The sequence below is a fragment of the Panthera onca genome, chromosome B1, assembly GCF_046562875.1.
Source record: "Panthera onca isolate mPanOnc1 chromosome B1, mPanOnc1 haplotype 2, whole genome shotgun sequence".
Lineage (NCBI taxonomy): Eukaryota > Metazoa > Chordata > Mammalia > Carnivora > Felidae > Panthera > Panthera onca.
This window is the reverse complement of record NC_138342.1, coordinates 52,086,334-52,107,442: the sequence shown is the minus strand read 5'-3', so window position 1 is coordinate 52,107,442 and position 21,109 is coordinate 52,086,334. Positions and strand designations below refer to the sequence as shown.

The window sequence follows — 21,109 nt, the reverse complement described above, 5'->3', positions numbered from 1 at the left end:
ATACATTCCCTGCTTTCATAAAAAAAAGACAAAAGAGGCCCTATTTCTGATTTGAATGAGGTATGTATATACATGATATCTTCATATAAGTGATGTGAGTTTGGTCAAGGAGTTTTGTAGTTTGGGAAACGGACACATTTAATGCTATCAGTAGCTATATCAATTGGGAAATAATTCTAAGATGTTGCCACTTCACAACCAACTTTTCATAATCCATTTATTGATGAATTTGTTAAAAAATTAACTGTCAGCTGTGGGCAATCATAAGAGGAAAAAACGGGAATATGTAGTTTCTGCTTTTTATATAGTTTACATATTTAGGACATAACAATTCATTAAAAATATTTAGTAGAATTAATTGAAATTAATTAAAATAAACATACTAAAAATATTATCCTTATGTTTTATTCTTTTATTTACTGGGCTGTTTGGATATAAAGGAATGGACATTACCTCAAGCTGTAAATTCCTGTTCAAATTTTGGAACTGGGAACCTGATTGACATGATCTATCTTCTCTCAGGCCACTTCTCTATTACAATATCTTAAAATGCATATTCTTTCCATTTCTATCACTTTTGAAGAACATACCATTTCTAAAAACAAAACAAACACCCTTAAAGTCTAAACCTAAAATATATCATGAGGGTTATAAATCTTTTTTCTGAGAAATACATAGATCTATAAATTTGTGTCCAATGATATCTTTATAGATTGGGTTATTTATTGGTTTATTTGGTATTTTATAACTCCTCCGACACATCTAGATATAAATCAGTTTACAGGGTCTTTAGGAGAATGAATCTATACAAAGTAGACTAGACCAGATTGGGCAATGAGTCTCATGTAAAGTGTCCCTCCATCAAAAATAGAACTTACTATATCTTCATTAATAAAGGCCTCATTCAAAACAAAGGCTGGAAATAAACTTAAGCAAGCGTTCAAAAATATAATCACGTATTTCAGCTTCTATTGTCCAGATCACTTAATAAAATGATTATTATGATCCCTACCAAACTATAGCTTTGCACCTTCCATTTGGAGTGTTTAAGAATGGTAGCCAATAACATATTTAAATTTATGAATGTAATTAATCTTATGAAAGTAAATAAATTAACATCAGAGTTTTCAGACTGATACTGGATTTGTGATTACATATAATACTTTAAAAAATTAGACTTCACTTAATCTAATAATTCCTCTAATAGCTGCTTTTTTTAAATAATTCTGGAATAATACTTCCTCTGATCCCAAATAAAATTTTGCAAATAGTGTTTTTAAAATACCACATCTTTATCTCTCACACATTTCTTATAAAAAGTAGCTAGAGAAAGAAAATAATCAGAGGAAAAACAACAAAATTTAAATCAGCTGCTATGCTACTCCGTATTATCACAGCATGCCTCTATTCCCCACTCCTCATCATGTCTACCTCAAGCTGCTATTTTAAAGGTGTTTTTTGGTTTGTTTGCATGTGTTTTTAAAAAATGTTTTGGCTAATTTTGAATAAAAATAGACCTGTAGTTCATTTTTTCTTTTAGCAAGTTTTGTGTAAACAAAGTTATTCTCTGACTCATACACACACGCAAACACACACACACACACACACACACACATACACACAGAAATTTTAAACAATATTTCTTAAGAGAAAGACTATGTTGTGTCAAATAACTTTTAAATAAATTAATCATATTCTTATTTTTTAAAATATGCATGTTTTATCTTTTCTATAGAAATGTTAAGTCTAATGTCTAAGAATAGTCAAATATTAAAATTCAATGTTGTAGTTGAATATCTTGTATACTGACATTTAATCTTCAGTAACTAAATGCATTTTGAAGATATTTTAAGTTCATTTTTAAGTAACTGGCATTCAGAACATGTTAAGTTTTAGCAGCTGATATATTTCAGTTAAAATATTTCTTCTCATAGGATGAAATACAATGACCTGTGAATCAGTAGTACCGGTTCTTTATATTTTTATTTTAATAAAAAAGAAAACCTTTATATTGCTCCTGGATATTAAAGGTGATTACAGCAAATGTTACTTTATAAGCACAATTAAAGGCATTTATGCAGCTTTTGCATAATGATAATAATTAAAAACCGTTTATTTTAAAGGCTGCTTAAAAGTTAATTTTCACCCAGGTGCATATTGAAGCCTATAATTAGCCTTTCTTCAGAGGAGGTTTGGTTGAGGAAATACATAAAGGCATTTCCAAAGGCAGAAGTTCACTGCTAAAATGGGATTTTGGTTTTTAACTTTAGTTTGATAATGGTGCTTAAAATATGTGAGAACAAATGCTCCGAAATACTTTAAAAAATGAATCTATAATCATCCCAGATTGATTTCATTGAGAAGACATATAGAAGACCTATTTTCATATAATTTGTTTGGGAAATGAAGTCCCATAAGACTGCTACCTGGAAAATTTTATTATTTACAACAAATATAAGAAATTTTCAAAACAATTACAAAGCAGAATTTCCTATGTATCTCGTCATTCTACTGGGCTGGAAATCAATGCTATTTCTATAATAAATCCTCACTTAACAATTCATTCTTCCTCTACTAGTGATGTCCTACTTACTATCCATTCACCAGATGGTGCATTTTCCGAAAGCTCTCTCATATTTCCAGACAGAATCTCCAAGTAGAGGTAATCATTACACTTGACCTAGTTGCTAATTTTCAATACAGAATACAATAGTATATATAATCCCATTAAGGACTTTTTAAATCCAAGTACTGATACTTTAAGAAGTTTATAGAAATAAAAAAGTAATTTAGGATTTATTATTGTGAAATATCTGACACTAGCTGAAGTTTGTTTACTTATCTCTTTTTTTTAAAAATGAGTCATTCTTTTGCTGTATAATTTTTTTTAATGTTTATTCATATTGAGAGAGAGAGAGAGAGAGAGAAAGAGAGACAGAGAGCGAGAGAGCGAGAGAGCGAGAGAGCGAGAGAGAGAGAATCCCAATCAGGCTCCATGCCCAGCACAGAGCCAGGCATGGGGTTTGATCTTATAATTATGAGATAATGATTTGAGACAAAATCAGGAGTCAGATGCTTAAGTGACTGAGCTCCCCAGACACCCCTGTTTACCTGTTTAAATATGAGTTTTCCTATCCATAAAATAAAACATTAGAGGTAAATAACCTAGGATATCCTTTCCTAATATTCTTATAGAAAATTGTTGATGATTCAAATAATTGTCAATTCTTATTGTTTTCAAAAACTATATATCATAAAATCCATGTTTGAATTATATGATCAATGTTTACTTTTTATATAGCATAATTTCTACTAATTTGTTAAATGTATTTATTAGTATGAGGTATCCAAAAAGCAGGTCTGAATTTTCCTAAATGAATTAAACATGATTTCTTCTTTCTTGGAGCTTTCTATTTGAGGTATAAAATTAGAATATAACAATTAAATAAATGAGTGACAAACTAATTTTAGACTATGATCAATGATGTAAGGAAATGAATTATGTGCTATGACAAAGTTAAGTAATAATATGAGGGGTAAAATGAGGAAGATGGTGTGATCAAGAATTTACTCTGTAAGGGGATGACCTTTTAGCAGACACTCAGAGTATTTAGATAGGTGAAGGATTGAAGAAAGAATATTTTACACAAATGAATTGACATGTGTAAGGTATGGGGACAGGAAAAACTTGGTATGCTTGAAGATCAGTAAGCCATCCAGAATAGACGGAGTGTACTTGGAGAAAGAGTCATGCACATTGACTTTGGCGAAATATCCTGGATTTTATTTTATTTTATTTTTTTAAACATTTATTTATTTTTGAGAGAGAGAGAGAGACAGAACGTGAGCAGGGGAGGAGCAGAGAGAGAGATAGGGACACAGATCTGAAGCAGGCTCCAGGCTCTGAGCTGTCAGCACAGAGCCTGATGTGGGGCTTGAACTCACGAACCCTGAGATCATGACCTGAGCCGAAGTTGGACGCTCAACAGACTGAGCCACCCAGGCGCCCCTATCCTGGATTTTAAAGGTGATTACAGCAAATGTTACTTTATAAGCACAATTAAAGGCATTTATGCAGCTTTTGCATAATGATAATAATTAAAAACCGTTTATTTTAAAGGCTGCTTTAAATAGTGATACAGAAATAATGAATATACATGTCATGTATGGCCCATAGGCCAGTCTAAATCTTATACTACTTGGTATATTATTGTAGAAAATTCAATTCTGCTATAGAATATAAGGATGTATGTATTAAAGGAGACACATAAAGAAATTCCATCAAGGTAATTTCCAAGAGGATAATATTAAGATTTTATTCCAACTGAAAGAAAAAAAATATGCAAGGCAATAAATAAATATAATGGGATCTGATATACTTTTTTAAACTTTTTATTTATTTATTTATTTATTTATTTATTTATTTATTTATTTATTTAGAGAGGGAGAGAGAGAATCCCTAGCAGGCTCCCCGCTGTCAGCGCAGAGCCCAAGGTGGGGCTCGATCCCACAAACTGCGAGATCATGACCTGAGTTGGTCGCTTAATCGACTGGACCACCCAGGTGTCCCAGTGATCTGATATACTTTTAAAAATAGCTCATTCTGTTTCTTATGTGAAAAAAAAAATGTGTGGATAAAGAGATGACACAAGAGAACATTTAGAAGAATCCAGTAATATCCAAAGGGAGAAATGCTTAGCTGCTACAGGATGCTCTGGGTCTTGCTTTTGTGTTACAGAGAATGTCTATAGAACATTCTAGATTCCAGGAAAGAGTTGGGGTGAAGGCATGGTGGGTCTAGATTTTGAATCTTAAGTCCTTTTATTGGCCTGAATAAACAAACCCAAACAATTACAGTGTCAATAAGTCTAATCTACTTGTGTGTGTGTACACACATAAAGAGCAAGAGCTTCCCATGCCCTTTGACATTCTTGCATTTGCCAAGCACATCCCTGAATGACATCCTTAGTTAGAATATGGAGAACTTTTTCAAAGCCTATGAGACTGCACAATGCATCTTTGGATGCATCTAACAAGTGGATCTACCAAATCAATCCATGCTCTAAATCATGGAGTACTATATAGCTTCAAAATATGTGTTCTAGGGGCACCTGGGTGGCTCAGTGAGTTAAGCATCCGACATTGGCTCAGGTCATGATCTCACAGTTTGTGGGTTCAAGCCCCACATCGGGATCTGTGCTGATAGTTCAGAGCCTGGAGCCTGCCTTGGATTCTGTGTCTCCCTCTCTCTCTGGTCCTCCCTCATTCATGCTCTGTCTCTCTCTTTCTCTCAAAAATAGATTTTAAAAGTTAAAAAAAAATTAAAAAAAATAAAATATATATTCTATGAATTTTAATTGGCATAATTAAACTCTCAAATGAAAACTTAAATAAGTAAAATAGAATGTACAAATGGATACTTCATGTAAACCTGTGGGCATTTTACATCACTAAAGTAAAATAAATAACCTGTAGTCATTTTACATCACTAAAGTAAAATAATAAATAAATAAATAAATAAATACTGCTAAAGATGATAAGATCCAACTTATATATTAAGTAATAATATACAAACAAGAATACCACAAAAAATGTATTAACATATTCACAATTGTTTTGGATTAGGAAGATTAAAACTTTTTTCTTTCTATTGTTCTATGCTTTCCAGATTGTTTTCCATGTACAAGTATGGTTTATTTCACTATAAATTATAAAGTAAATAATTTATTAAACAAACCAGATTCTTTATAAGATGGTTCCTCCATTTTTTTTCTCTAGTGTCATTTCCAAATATATTTCCTTATACTCTATGTGTTCAAATAATCACTAATCAACTTATCACATATTGAACTTTTCAAGTGACTAAGTTTCTGCATACATTCTTTATTTTACAATATGAACTCTTTTAAAGATTTTTAGTTTATATTGAAATTATCTTTATATATATATATATATATATATATACACACACACACACACACACATATACACACACATACATATATATATATGTATACCCCAAATGATACATTATTCTAAGTATAATGAATTTTTCAAACTAAGCATATATAGATTATCAGAAACAGAATGTTACCAGCAGCTTTCCAAGTCCCCAACCCAGCCCCCTCCTCATGCAACTTTGTTGTCACTAACCTCTCTAAAAGTAAAACTAGTGTGACTTCTAATAGCACAAATTAATTTTGCAAGTTTTGTGATTCCCTCCTGTGTCTGTTTTTCTTTACTCAAATCATACGAGTTTAATAAATATTGTTACATGTATTTTTGTATATTTTTCTTCTACTTAATATGTGTGATACCTTCATCCTTTTTGATATTTTTTATCGGTTTTAATTTTCATGGGCATTTAGGTAAATTCTGACTTTAGATTATCACAAATAGTGTAGTTATGAACGTATTAGTACTTTTTTGGATAAACATATTTAGGCCTATTAAGTATGTACCTAACAGCTGACTTGCTGTGTCATGGGTAGGTTTATTTTTCAGTTTTAGTAAATACTGTCACAAAGTCCGTTCTTCCAACACGCGGTGTTTTCCATTTTTCATTTGGTCGGGTATATATTGATATATCACTATACATTTAATTTGCATTTTTCTCATGGCTAAAGAAGTTAAGCACTTATCATATGCTTAATAGTCAACTGGGTATCCTGTTTTGTAAACTGCTATTTGTCTTTTACCCAAAAAAGATTGTTGAATTTTCTTTCTTACTGATATATAGAAAATCTTCAGGGATTAAGTTGTTGAGTTCTTTGTTTTATATGCATCTACCTTCGCCATTGTTTCCTTCATTTATTTCTCTATGGATCTATGAACCTAACAAATATGTTCTCTTGTTCTGTGAGTTGCTTTTCTAGTCCTTCAATGCGTATTTTAATAGTAATGTTAGCATTAGTATAGTCTAATCATTTTTCTTGTATAGTTATTGCCTTTTGTGTCTTTTTAAATGCTCTTTCCCTCATCCAAGGTCACCTATGTTCACTATGCTCTGGAACTGATGCTTTTGTGTTCAGGGTAAGATAGAGGTCAAAATCCATTTATATTGTATAGATAGGGTCCTAAAACTGTTTATAAAGAAAAAAATTGCCCATCACCTTTTAGTTTTATAAATTGAGTGTTTATGTTAAGTCTATGTTAGGGGTTTACAAATATATCCCATTAGTCAGGCTTAGGCTGTTTTTGTTTGGGTTTGGGTTTAACCTTGCACTGATTTTACCTTGGCATTATTTAATGACATTTCCTGGTGGCATTTGTCCTACCTCTTCACATTTCTTCATCTTCTTAAACACTGTTTTGTTTATATTTGGGCCATTACATTTTTATTTGAATTTTAGAGCCACTTTGTAAATTAAAAACTCTCTTGGGATTCAAATAGGAATTATATTGAATTTATAGATTAATTGAAGGAAAATTGATCTTTGCAATATTGGGTTTTACAATTCACAATCTCTCAATTTATTCAGTCTTTACTTTCTATCAATAAAATCATTTCCATGTAGAGATATTTACATATTTCATTAGATTTATTAACAGATCTTTTTATCACTATTTTAAATTATAACTTTTTAATCTTCTACTTGTCAGGTTTAAAAAAATTATTACCTTCAAAAATTTGCTGCATTATTTCTAATAGTTTTCTGAAGAAAATTTGGATTTTTCAGCAATATAACTGTATAATGTGCAAATATTTTTGATTTTTCTCTAATAATTACATACATGTACATATGTGTGTATATACATTCTCAGTACAGTAGTGTATGAAATAATGAGAGATAATTTGCATTTTTACATCAGAGAAACATCAATGTTTTATCACTGATTATTAGGTTTGCTTTAGGTTTTTGTAGGTGTTCCTTATCAAATTATGGAGTATTCCTTCTATATTTAGTTTGTTAAATGTTTATAATTGTCAAAGAGGAAAAATTTCCTCTACAGTTCAATGTCCTTCTAGCTGGGCTAAGAATCAAATTGATATGAAACAGATTAACAGGAGAAAATAAAATTTAACAGCAAACATTTGGGGAATCCACACAGACATAGAAATTCCAAAGACAGGCAACAAGACTTCTATGAGCTCTGGAAAGGGGTAGGGGATCTGAGGATACAAAGGAGAGAAAGATCATTAGCAGGAGATGAAAAGAGATGTTTGGAAACCAAAGTTGCCCTATTATGTAGATAAGTTTCTTCGTAAGGAGCATTTTCTGTCAATAGCTCTCTTCCTGGTAACAAGCAGGTAATTAAGGAGGAGTTATAGAGTTTTTCCTGAAACTGCTGAGTTTTGACTGCTTCTAACTCAAACTAGTGTTCTTGCCAAAGTGGCTCATCTTGGGACTGCCTGCCCTTGGCACCTACAAGATGGGAGTATTGAGTTTTCTCAAATGGTTTTTTTCATCTATTGTAATGATCACATTTTTTTCTTCTTATTCTTTAGGGTTTTTTTCCCATTCTTTTTTCTAACTTCCTCAGAATGGAGTTCAAATAATTTTTAACATTTTAAATTTTATAACAAATGTTCCACTAACCATAGCTTTTGCTGTATCTCCAAAGTTTTGATATATCACTCATTTACTATTTTACATTTTAGTAAGAATACATTGTAATTTATGTTTTTCTGATTTGACTCATGGATTATTTAAGAGTAAACTTTTAGTCTCTCAGAATTTGAGATTTCTTTTATTTTTGAAAGTCGATGAGACTTTGTTGCACAGCATATGGTCGAATTTGGTAAATTCCTGCACACTCAAAAAATATGAATGTTGCAATATGTGCACATTTTATATAAGCTTACTAGACTTTCATGAATTTCAGTCCTTTGCATATTTAAAAATGCACAATGCATTATTGATATATATCATAAGCTATTAACATTGACTTATTTGCATATGGGAAATTAGTATGTATTACTGAAAAAAACCCTCAAATTTTAGTAGGAACTTCAATTACTCTTGTGATGAACCCAAACATCTGCAAAACCATCTTCTATAAGTTCTACATTTAAACATTTTAAAACATGGGTCTATTTTGGTAATATCTATGAGGCTCACTTTCCTTACCTATTCACTATCACAGTAATTTATGCTTTATACAATGATGGGGATAAAATAGGGTAGCATTTTAATTTTTTGGTGTATGGCTAAAATTATAATGCTAATCTCTGTTAATTTTCCCAATAGAATTGAAAGGGAACACAAAGGTCATTTGAAATGAAACCCTTGGGCTCCTGGGTGGCTCAGTCAGTTAAATGTCTGACAAGGTTTTGCGTTTGAGCCCACGTTGGGCTCTGTGCTGAGTGCAGAGCCTAGATCCTGCTTTGGATTCTGTGTCCACCTTGCTCCCTCTCTGCCCCTCCCTGGCTAGCACTCTGTCTCTCAAAAATAAATAAACATTGAAATGAAATCCTTGTTTGGGTTTATGAGGAAAAGTATACAGTGTGATGGGACAATTCGGTTAGCACGAAATAACTGATGAGGTGGAGGAATTTTTGAAGTATACATAGAATAAAGAAATGATTTTTAGAAAGGAAAATTCACTAACGACTTGCATTGGCTTTTCCAAATGATATAACAACAAAACAGAAAACCCTTTCCTAAATAACAACATGAACTTCAAAGTAAAGAATAAAATCAACAAGTGTAAAAAAATGAAATTTAACCAAATAAAATTGATAAGACTGTTTTTCTTTTCATTGACAACACAGCAGGTTTAAGTTTGAAGTTTGTCATTTATATATGTGAACTGCTTGAGACTGAGTTTAGTTTTTTACTTTTAATGAAGGAATCGATATATTTGCAATTTTTACAGGAAACAGGATTAAAAATCTTAATCCATCCCTAAGATCTCAGAAAGACTTGATAGGGCAAAACTACGAAGGAGTATATTATATATAAGAATTTGATTACCAAAATATAAAGAAATATATTCACAGTATTTTAGTTTGTTATTATTTTATTCCAATGAATCTAGGACATAAGTCACAAACCATGCTAAATTGTACAACATAGTTTGCAACTGAAAATTAAACATTAGCTTTTGATACCATTTTAGAGCTCTTTTGGGAATTCAGGCATTCAGTGATCTCTAGGCCACACAGTCCATATGCAGTGGCTGTTAATTATAGCAACATTCTCTCTGCTGATCTAGGAACTTTCTAAAACATTCTCCATATGCTCCAAAGAACAGTTTGTCTTCTATTTGGACTCTAATTAAAATTTTAAAAGTACCTAAAATTTCAGCATATGAAGTTATTTTGTGTGTATGTACTTGTGTGTATAATAGGTGTATGTCCTATTTATGTTTAACTGATTTAGAGCTCCAAACTATGTATCTTGAAGGTTATTTCTTAAAAGTATGTCATAAATTACTCTTTTCTCTATATTTTGTGGTTCTTAATGTTCATATTCTGTGACATTATTAAAACTACTCCTAGTCAATATAGATGTTTTCAACAAAATGGATAGAGTGACATATGTCATATGCTTATATAGATTTCTCTCTCCCTTGTTTAAATCCATTAAGAGGATCTCTCTCAATACTAGAATTAAGATTAAGCTGGTCAGCTTCATTTTGTTTTGGTTTGGTTTTGATTTTTTTTGTTTTTTTTTTTCAACTTTATTGAGCTATAATGGAAATATAACATTGTGTAGGTTTAGGTATACATGTGGTATTTGGTACACATATATGCTTTAAAGTGATTATCAGCATAAAGTTAATATATCCATCACCTCACATAATAACTTTCATGTGTGTATGGTAAGAACATTTAAGATTTATTCTCATAGACTTTCAACAGCAAGGTGGTTACTTTGATATGTAGGGTTCTCTATTATTGGGCCATAAGTATTTCAATTTCCCACTCAGCCAAAATAATCACTTACATTTCCTTGATCATAATATAATATTTCTAATATGTCTGCTTTCCTTCACGCATTGTACCTACTTGTAATAAATTTGATCTCATCCCAATTCTTTCTAATACCCAAGACCTAACTCAAAGTTTATCATCTCCAGAAATTCTTTTCCAAAACTTTTTCCTCTAGTAAGTTTTATATTTTCCTTCTCTCTTCCCCTAATGTCATATGTATATATATTTATTTTACTTTTGTAGTCAAAATCATGGAAATAGAGTTAGGCAGACAAGACTTCAAATTGTATTCTCATATTTATTAAATGTGTGATATTTGATAAGACTCAGATTTTTAGCTCTCAGTAAAATAAGGACAATAATGTTTAAATCATAGCGAAGTAATTAGCCCAATTTCTGGTCTATAATAAATAAATGATGGCTTTACCAGTTTTATTACCATGATTTCAGATATATTGTTAACTTAATCAAAGTACTTCCCTCAGGTATTAGAGAATATCTTTCAGAACAGGAACCATGGGATTTTCATCTATCTAAACTCTAGCACACTGTATGGAATGGCTACTCAAGAAGTGTTCAGTTAAGAGGATTTGCTCTCTATGTTCTCAAATGTGAATTTTAACCTTCTGTTTCTTTGTTTGCCAATAGCAGAAACAAATAACTTCTAAAATTAATTACTCTACAGTCCGGTGTACTTATTTACAAATACAGATTCTTTAATTCTGTGAGAAGAGATAAAAGTGCATAGGCTTAAAAAGAAAGTAATATAAAGACAAAACATTTAAAGACAAAATTAAATTAGCTAAGTAGAGGTAAATTTCTCATATGTAACAAAAGAATAATAATAAAAACCTATTCAACTGGATTATTGTGACATAAAAGAATGTACCTTTTAGTTACTTTTCCAATATAATTGCTTCATGTGACTTTCTGATATATTTCAAGTCACTTGTTAAAAGTTGTTATTAACAACTTAATTTTAACTCAGGATGACTTTTCACACCCCAACTGATATTTTTATGATTCAGCATTATGTATCTAGTATCATCTTTGAGTTATTATCTTGTTCTGAACATTATTTGGAACTAGGTAGATTCAAACTAATTAAATACATAAGTAAATGCACAAATAAACAAATGTTAATATATAATTTTAGTATTATTTTCTTACTGCTAAAAGACTAAAATTGTAAGAACTAATCAAAGAACATAAGTCACTGATATAAACACTTTTCTGAAATCAAGGTAAGAGTTTACTTGTTCTTATTCAATATCTGTCATATTAGGTTGATCTGCCTGTGTATAACTTGGTGTCTTCTATAAGACACAGCCATGTTAATTTACTTCAATAAATTAATTTTACCACTATCTTGTAGTCTTCATGAGGGTGTGGTTTGGATATAAAGCTACTGTAAAATATTACATTCCATAAGGATTACTATTTAAAAATTTATATATGAATACTAAATCTAATACATACAAAATTATGCTTAAATTAGTAAATACTAAATTAGCTTTTAAAACTATACTTAGCATTTACTAAATTTAGACTTTAAATATGATAAGGATAATAATTTAGAAATTATAGGCCAATAAGCTGGTTCCAGTGGACCTGAAATTAATTATGGGGTATATAAAAATAGAACACATACAATCAATAAAGATTTTAAGATATTTTTCTATTAATATTTAATAGTCATGCAAAACCACTTCAAAAATTGTATTTAAAATTTCAAGGGGGTGGGGAATCTCAGTAACCATGAATTTTTCATTTGCAAAAACTCGCCAAACTACATAATTCATAAATACCAACAACAGACAAATGATAAGCATTCAGTGAAAATGACATTCTATGTTGGTACCACTATGCAATTTTACTTTCGCTTTTCACTCTACGAATGAAAAGTTCTTTTACATACCTCTAACCTTTGCCAGTCTCTGGCCACTTTCCAAATTTTTACAGACTATCCTACTAAACTGATTGTTTCTGTGCTGGATATTGAGAATCCAATGTCCAATGTCATTCCATGACAACAGATCTTGATTAGACTCTAAGTTCTCATTTCTACTCACTCTAGGCTCCTGCATTTACTTGATCATTTGCATATTTCTCACCAGTGTATCCTCTGTGAGTTCAGAGAATCTTCTGTTTATTTTTGTGTGTGTGTGCATTTTTAGCACTTGAATATATATAATCTCTTAATAAAGTAACCTCATTACTATCCAACAACGTTTCACTAAGAAAAAAAGAATAAAGGGGCACATTACTCTTTTGGCTTTTTTTATATTTTGTTTTAAATAGCTGTTTCTTACTGCCAGCAGATTCTCCACATCTGTGATTAAGTAGAGGTAAGTGTATATATATATATATATATATATATATATATATACACACACATATATACATACATATATGTATACATATATGTATATATACATGTATATATACATATATGTATATATAAAAGTGTTAAGATTCTGATATAATTACTTGTCATAATTAAGCATTTATAACTCAATTAACATATAGATTTAAGGTTAACTTAAATGTAAGTGAAAATAATGATCTGTCTTCTAGTAGTACCAGCCTTTGAGTCAACTAAACAGAACAATATGAATCCAAATTAAATATTCAAAATGTCTCTTGAAGGTGTTTTTCTAATCCTACTTTCACCAGCCTTCTTCATCATTACAATTAAATGTGTTTATATATATGCACACATGCACACATGTATACGTGTTTATCCCCAAATGAACAAAATCATAAAGCTATGAAATCACTTTTGAAGATAAATTGAGCTGATAACTTCTCTATGAAACTTTCCATAACCTGACGCTCTCCTATACTCTCCTCTTCTCACAAGTTGTGGTTGTTTCTTATATACTTATTCTCTATTATACTTAAACACACTCTATTATGTCAGTTGATACACCATACATCATATTATAAGTACTTACCTTCTTGCCTTAATAGATAGTATATTCTATGTATTTCTTGCAGGCAAGAATCAAGACTTAATCATACTTATATGTGTAGTCATGAGCAAATATTTAAGAACACTACAAGGGTTCAATCAACAGATTACACACCAGTAAGCGTTCAATTTTAGAGGTCTTTCTTTTTTTCTTTATCTCTTTTTTTTTTTCAATTAGGGATACTGACTCTAGAGTTGCTAATGTGAAATGAATTTCTATTCTACAATAGTATATAATTCAGATGAATTATTTTTTTTAGCAACTGCTACATAGGGAAAATTTCAGTTTTAAAAGACTGACAATTGGACTGCCATTCAGTGATTATTGAGACAAACTGGTCACTTTCATCTACTTGAACTTGATTCATGAAAAAACATTAAATCTGGTAATGTGCAACAGGCTACTGAGAAATGCAGAGCAAAGCAAGCAGTTTTATATTGAGGACTATAAAAACATATATTATGTGAGAAAAAATCTTAAAATTTTCATACTTCTAGCGCGAGTATAGGGGATGATCACATTGCTTCTACATTGTTATTTGCAAATAATAAATTATAAAACATTATACTTCTTTGTCATCTTCTTGAATGATAACAAGAAGTTTGTCCCTGAGAAACACAGAGAACAATACTTTTTCAGATATTTCCAAAAATGGAAATAAAATTTTATTTCTCAGAGCACTCAAATATCTTATTGACATATACAATCTACAGATAATTTGTAACATAGGAAAAAAATTACAGCAGTAAAAAATAGACAAAAGATAACAGTCCCTTATGGGGTTCTTCGATGTATTAAATACACTAACGGGCAGGGGATATACTAGGCAGGTTGCTAAAATGTCAAAATAGTAGTATATATTTGTGATATTGATTGGAAAAGCAAGGCAGCATTAAAGTTAAACTTCAATATAATTGCTAATTCAACATTTTGTGTCAGAAATTAATGATACAGAATTGAAAGGTTAGATGAAATTAGATGAATATATATATATTTCTACTTATATCAGTGATTAACATAACATATTCCATTTTTGGAGCTTTGGTTCATTTTGTGTGTGTGTGTGTGTGTGTGTGTGTGTGTGTGTGTGTGTGTGTTTTGAGTCTTTCTGACTCTTTCATTGCATGGAAGTGCTTTTTTTTATCAAGAATGATGGTGGAAATGTCAAGATAGAATTGACACAGCTTTATTGATAAAATATATGTACATTAGAACTAATTAGTTCTCCCTTTAGTCCACTGAATCACATAGTTTCTCTTAAGGACAGGAAGACTTAAAAATCAAGAGAATATGTTTAAGAAATAAATGAAAAAAGGGGTCTGTGGGTGGCTCAGTTAAACATCCAATTCTTGGTTTCGGCTCGGGTCATGATCTCACAGTTTGGGAGGTTGAGGGCCTCATGGGGTTCTATATTGAGAGCCCAGAGCCTACTTGGTATTCTCTCTCTCCTTCTCTTCCCCCTGCACTAGCACTTTTGCTCTCTCTCACTCTCTCTTTCTCAAAATAAATAAATAAACTTAAAATTAAAGAAAAGAAATAAATGAAGATGTATTTAGTCTTCTGTATTAACAAAGAAACCTAACTGAAAAAGCAGTACCACTTAATATAACTTTAAAAAACATTATAAAAGACCTGAATATGAACATCCAAGAAGCTCAATGAATTCCATGTAGGATTATTTCAAAGAGACTCATACCCAAACACATTATAATCAAGTAGTGGAAAGACAAAGAGAGAATCTTTAAAACAGCAAGAGAGAGATGACATCCTATACAAAAGATGATCCTCAATAATATTATCAGTAGATTTCTCATCAGCAACTTTGGAAGCCAGAAATCAGTGGGCTGATATATTTGAAGGGGAAAAACAAACACGAAACAAACAAAAAACCAAAAAAACACAAAAACTCTCAAGAATTGTATAGCTAGCAAAAGTGTCCTTCAAAAATGATGGAGAGATGAAGATATCCCTAGATAAGAAAAGTTGAGAGAGTTTGTTATCGCTAGAGTTTGGTCCTGAAAGAAATTATAAAGGTATTCTTGCAGGTTTTAATGAAAGGACATTGAACAGTAACTAAAAGTGATATAAAGAAATTAAAATCTCGGTAAAAGTAATACACAGGCAATTATAAAAGCTAGCATTATTGTAATGATAGTTCATAACACAGGTTTTGGTTTTATTCATGATTTAAGAGACTAATACATTTCAAAAATATTAGTCTAGAAGCTAGTATTATTGTAACTGTGGGTTGTGACTACTTATTTTATGTTGTAATAATTTAAGAGATTAATGCATTAAAAACATAAATTTATGAAAAAACATAACTTTATGATTTCAGATACACAATGTGCAAAGATGTAATTTTGTGACATCAATAACTGAAAAAAAGTGGGAACAGAGCTTTAAATGAGCAGGTTTTATGTTACTGAAATTAAGCTGGTATAAATTTAAATAAGTGTTATAACGTTAGGATGTTAAATATAATCCTCATGGTAACCCAGATAGAAAGAGTTATAGAATATACACAAAAGTAAATGAGAAGAAATTTAAGCCTTTTCAATATAAAATATCAGCTTAACACAAAACAGACAGTAATGAAGGAAATGAGGGACAATATAAGCTATAAGACATCTAGAAAATAAATAGAAAAATGACAAAACTAATTTTCCTCTTATCAGTAAGTAGTTTTAATATAATTGGATTAAACTTTCTAGCCAAAAGACAGCTATTGGCAGAATAGAGAAGAAATCTGAGCTAGCTATATGTTGTCTACAAGAGAGCCACTTTAGATCTTAGGATGCAAATAAGTTGAAAGTGAAGGTTGGAAAAGATATTCAATGCAAATAGTAACCAAAAGAGAGCAGGTATGATTATACTAATATAATACAAATATACTTTAAATTTAAACAAAGTTTGTAAGAGGAGAAAAAAAGACATATAAATAAAAAGTCCCATACGTCAAGAAGATATAACAATTATAAACATTTATGTCTCAACAAACAATCAAATAAGAAGCGAAAATTCAAAGAATTAAAGAAATAAATTGATATTTCCACAATTGTTACAGACTTCAATATCCCATTTTTAATAATGAACAACTAGACACAAGATGAAATGAAGAACCCAAATAACACAATGAACTAACTAGAATTAGCACATATAGGACACTGTATCTGTCAGGGAAGAAGATCCAGCTACCAATCCCAAGTGAGTATACCCATTGTGTGGAAAATGTGAAAATCATGACAATGTCAACCATCAGAAGTAGGAGTTCACAGACACTGGTCCACTGCATATTCTACAGCATTGCAGCTGCCAAAGAGGACTCACCATGTATATCATTAGTTGGAACAGCACTTTACTTACAGAAAGGAGAAGAAATAAAAGATCAGTGTCTGTAGTATATGCAGGTCTCCCATGGCCACCAGGCCTGTCTGATAGCCCACTCAGGGTGATGGACTGCATGCACCCTTCTTCTAAAACAGGTGAAGATCCTATTCCCCTCCAGCATAAGGGCAGATATACTGCGGGGGCTGGCCAAATGCCATACGGTGCATACTATTAAGCAACAAAAGAATTTTGCTGTGTACTGAGAACAGGGCAATATTTTCTTCTAATGAGAAAGAAGAATATATGGGCAAGCAGCTGATGGCCACTCGGCATCCATTTGGGGGAATATCCCAGACTCCAGACACTGATTCCTCCACACTATCCAACAACAGAATACATTCTTCTCAAGTGCACATGGGACATACACCAGAATATGCATACATTAGGTCACAAATCGTGTCTCTAAATACTTTAAAAGATCAAATCTTTTGATCTTTTCTGATCACATAGATTGAAGTTAGAAATCAATAGCGGAAGGAAAACTGGAAATTTTAAAAATTTGTGGAAATTAAACAATGCACTCTTAAATAATCAATGGGTCAAGGAAATCACAAGATAAATTAGAAAATGCTAGATAAACGATAACAAAAACACAATATACCAAACTTATGGGATGCAGCAAAAGTGCTAAGGGGGAAATTTAAAGCTATAAACACAGATCTAAAAAAAACAAGAAAGATCTCATGTCAACAATCTAACTTTACAACTTAAGGAACAAGAGAAACTCAAACTCAAAGCTAGCAGAAACAAGGAAATATTAAAGATCAGAAATAAGTAAAATAGAGGACAGAAAAATACAAAAATCAATGAAACCAAAAATTGGTTCTTCAAAAGATCAACAAAATTAACAAAATTTTCACTAGATTGACTACGAAATAGGGAGATTCAACGTGTTAAAATCAGAAATGTAAGTGGAGACATTACTACCAATTCTATAGAAATGAAAGATTTATACAAGAATTTGTACTATGAAAAATTGTAAGCCAAAAAAAATTGAATAATCTGGATAAAATGGGGACAGTTCTAGAAACACAGTTTTTTCAAGGCTGAATCATAAAGAAATAAAAATTCTGGATAGACCTATAACTAGTAATGAGATTGAGCCAGTAATTAGAAATCTCCTAACAAAGAAAAGTCCAGGACATGACTGCTTCATTTAAGAATTCTACCAAACATTTAAAGAACTAATATTTCTTCTTAAAATTTCAAAAAAAAAAAAAAGTGGAGAATGCTTCCTAACTCATCTTATGAAACCAAATTTATCCTGATACCAAAGCCAGACAAAGGCACTATCAGGAAACTACAGACTAATATCCCTTGTGGATATTGATTCAAAAATCCTGAAAGAAAGAAAAGAAAGAAAGAAAGAAAGAAAGAAAGAAAGAAGAAAGAAAACAAATACAACATTATATTAAAAAGACTATATACCATAATTACATTAGATTTATTCCTGGAATATAAGAATGGCTTAACAAACAAAAATTAATCAATGTAATATACCACATTAACAGAAGAAAAATAAAAACATGATCATTTCAATTATTTCAATTGATGCAGAAAAAAACATTTGACAAAATCCAACACCATTTATGATAAAACACTCAACAAATTATGTATTACAAGGAAATTACCTTAACATAACAAAATCCATATATAAAAAAATCCACAGAGAATTTGTATTTGATGTTGAAAAACTGAAAACTTTCCTCTAAGATCAGGAACAAGGCAAGTATACCAGCTTTGCCACTTCTATTAAACATAGCACTGGAAGACCCTGCCAGAGCCATTAGGCAAGAAAAGGAAATAATAGGCATCCAAATTGGAAAGAAAAAGTAAAATAACCTCTTTTCACATATAATATGATTTTATATGTAGAAATTCCTAAAGATTCCACAAAATAGTGTTAGAATCAATAAATGAATTCAGCAAATTAGCAGGATTACAATGTCAATGCTAAAAAATCAGTTGCACTTCTATATACAAACAATGAACAATCTGAAAAGGATAGTAAGAAAACAACTCTAGGGGCGCCTGGGTGGCCCAGTCTGTTGAGCATGTGACTCTTGATTTCAGCTCAGATCATGGTCCCAGGGTTGTGGGATTAAGCCCTGGTCAGGCTCCATGATGAATGTGGAGTCTGTTTGAGATTCATACTCTCTCTCCTTCTGCCCCTTTCCCCCACTCACACTGTCTCTCCCTCTCTCTCTCTCTAAAATAAAAAGAAAAGAAAAGAAAACTGCATTTAAAAGAGCATTGAAAAATAAAATTAACTTAACCAAGCAGGCAAAAGACATGTGTGATGAAAACTACAAAACATTGCTGAAATAAATAAAAAAAGACATAAATAAATGGTAACACATCCCATGTTTATGGATTGGAAAACTTAATATTTTTAAGATCTTATTACTACTCCAAAGTGATCTACAGATTTAATGCAATGCCTATCAAAATCCCAAAGATTTTTTTTTTGAAGAAACAGAAAAAACATTCTAAGATCAATATAAAATCTCCAGATACCCCAAATAGCCATAACAATAATTTAAAAGAAGAACAAAATTGGAGGGCTCATAATTCCTGATTTTAAAATTTCTACACTACAGAAATATAAACAGTGTACTACTGGAATAGACATATAGACCAATGGAATAGAATAAAGAACCCATAAATAAATTCTCATATATGGTCACATGAGTTGTGATGATGTCTCAAGATCATTTACTGGGGAAAGGATAGTCTTTTCAACAAACAACACTAGGAAAATTGGATATTCCAATTTTAAGATTTCCAATTCCTAAAAACATAAAGTTGGACCATTATCTATCACTATATAAAAAAATTAACTCATAACAAATCAAAGTCCTTAATATAAGACCTAAAACTATGAAACTCTTAAAAGAACACTTAGGACCAAAAATTCAGAATTGAGTTTGGCAATGGTTACATGGATATGACAATAAAGCACAGTCAACAAAAGAAAAAATAGATAAATTACTTCAAGAAGCTTAAGAACGTTTTGTGCATCAAAGGACACTATCAACAGAGTAAAAAGATAATCTATGAAATGGGACAACATATTTGAAAATCATAGATCTAATAAGGCATCAATTTTCAGACCATATCGAAAACTCCTAAAATTGAATTTCCAAAAATAAACAGCTTGATTCAAAAATGGCCACAGGGCTTGAGTAGACTTTTCTTCAAAAAATATGTGCATGTGGCAGATAAGCCCAGGAAAAGGTACTCAATATCACAAATTATTAGGGAAATACATATCAAACCTATAATAGTTACCATCTCACACCCATTAAGATAACTACTACCAAAACAAAATAAAACAGAAAATAAAAGTTGGCAAGAATGTGAAGAGACTGAAACTCTTGCAAACTATTGTAGGAATGTAAAATGATACAGCTTCTATATGAAAAAAAATAATGGTTCCTCAAAAATTAAGAATAGGGTTACCATGTGAGCCAACAATTGCATTTCTGGGTATAGCCATAAGCATTGAAAGCAAGGTCTCAAAGAGATATTTGTACAGCCATGTTCTTAGTAGCATTATTCATAGCAACTAAAATGTGGAAACAACCCAAATGGGCAGATGAATGAATAAGCAAAATATCATTTACATACATAAACTAAAATACTATTCAGCACTAAAAAGGAAGACAATTGTCACATATGTTATAATATGCATTAACCTTAAAGACATTATAGTAAGTGAATAAGCCATTCTCAAGAAGATAAATACTATATAATTCTATTTACATAAAGTACTTAGAGTAGTTTAAATCATAGAAAGTAGAATGGTGGTTTCCAGGGGCTAGGTGGAGAAGAGAATGAGGAGTTCTTGTTCAGTGGGTATAGA

At 31.0% G+C, this 21,109-nt stretch overlaps 1 protein-coding gene across 4 annotated transcripts in view; it reads right to left on the bottom strand.

Annotated features, from left to right (window-relative positions):
* LOC144616179 (uncharacterized) overlaps positions 1-21,109 on the bottom strand; it is a 344,180-nt gene that overhangs the window by 161,532 nt on the left and 161,539 nt on the right. The window lies entirely within an intron of this gene.